Below are 2,035 nucleotides of genomic sequence, written 5' to 3' on the forward strand. Positions count from 1 at the left end.
GAAAAATAGAAATAGATGATAGATGATAGAAAAATAGAGAAAGACAATAGAATAGATAGATAGATAGAGATAGAGAGATTGAGAGATAGATAGATAGATGATAGATAGAGAGATAGAGAGAGAGATAGAGAGATAGAGATAGATAGATGATGGATGGATGGATAGATAGATAGATAGATAGATAGATAGAGGCCAGAGGGATTGCTCAGTGATTAAGAGGGCTTACTGTTCTTACAGAGGATCCAAATTCAATTCCCAGTACCCACATGGTAGCTACCAACCACCTATGATCAGGGGCACACACACACACACACACACACACACACAAATATATGTCATATATAAGAAATCAAGTTTAAATAAAACGTGATTTAGAAGTAAAAGAATGAAAAATATTACATGTAAATACTAAGCAAACAAAAGCTAGAATAATCTACCTTAATATTAGATAAAGAAGAGTCAGGAATAAGGTAAGACATTACACAATGAAAAGTGAGTCAGTTTATGAAGACAGGATAGAATTAAAAGCTCATACTGCTCTTGCAAAAGATCCAAGTTCAGTTCCCTGCACTCACATTGGGAATCTCAGAAAAGCATTTAACTCCAGCTCTAGGGGATACAGTGTCTTCTTCTGGCCTTCCCAGGCACCTCCACACATGTGCATAATCCCACACAGACACAGACATATGTAAAATAAAATAATAAAGGCAGGATAAAGTGGAGACAGGATGATCAGGAGTTCTAAGTCATCCTTGGCTACATAGTGAGTATGGGCCAGCCTGGGCTACATGACATCCTGTCTCAAAACAAAATAAGATCTGTGGCAAGATTTCTGAGTGAGTAAAGGCTCTTGCCATCAAGCCTGCTGACCTAAGTTCAATGCCTGGAAGCCACATGGTAAAGGAAGAGAACGGACTCTGGAAAACTGTCCTCTGACCTCCGCACATATACCTTGGCACACGTGTCAACATGTCCACAACGAATGAATGAATGTTAAAAAGCAAAGAAGAAAGAAAGAAATAAAACGTGAATGTTATACCCTTGGAAATTAAATAATACATACTTAAAAAAATCTATGGATGAAAAAGAAAGTTCCAAAATATATTAGAGAATATTTTTTATGGGGCAGAAATGAAGGCACACACGTAAATACTTGCGGGATGATTGGAGGACCTTTGCTGTGTGAATGCTATCCTAGAACTTCTGCCCCAACATCATGATGGTACTAAGGTGCCAAGAGCGTCTGCCTTCGTGGATGGGACTAGTGCCCTTATAAAGGGTTTGTAGTCAGGCAAGGTAGTAACCCCAGCCTTTGGTAGTGTTGTGCGGTGGTTTTCTCCCTCCATTTTGGAGGGAAGCTTGTTAAGACACAGGATGGCTTTTTTTTTTAAGACAGGGTCTCTCTGTAGCCCCAGCTGGCCTGGAATTTGCTTTGTAGACCAGGCTGGCCTCGAACTCACAGAGATCTGCTGCCTCTGCCTCCCAAGTGCTGGGCTTAAAGGTGAGTGCCACCACACTGGGCAAGACACAGGATGTTGAAAGGAAGGTGAAACAGTCCATCCTCTGTGTAACTGATTAACTTCAGGAAATAAACAACTCAAAGGCTTCAGAAAGTCCCTGAAACTGACCAGATTCACTAGGCCCCTCCCTCCCCCAAGCATATATAAACTTTAAGGCCTGCTGAAGATGCTCAGATCAGCTGAGCTTCCTAGAAAAGGCAGAGAGCTGTCAAACTAGAGGCTGAGACCAACTGAGCTCCCTGAGGAGACACTCCAACCTGTTGAACTGCTGTAGATTGTACAGTGATGTCTGGGTTTCTGGCTTTCATGAGCTGTCACTCATGCTAGGTGGGCTTTTGGTGATTTTGCTGACCTTTGAGTCATTTCTGTCCTGTAAGTAACCCCTGACACATACACCTGTAAGAAACCCCAATAAAACTCACTGATTCACCAAGCTGGACTTCAGTGGTGTCCTTACTTGGGTCTGTTGTTTCCCTATCTGGGGTGAGTAGATGCTCCAGGAATAGCTCTACCCA

The sequence above is a fragment of the Nannospalax galili genome, unplaced genomic scaffold (genome assembly GCF_000622305.1).
Source record: "Nannospalax galili isolate Female #2095 unplaced genomic scaffold, S.galili_v1.0 scaffold1318, whole genome shotgun sequence".
Taxonomy (NCBI): domain Eukaryota; kingdom Metazoa; phylum Chordata; class Mammalia; order Rodentia; family Spalacidae; genus Nannospalax; species Nannospalax galili.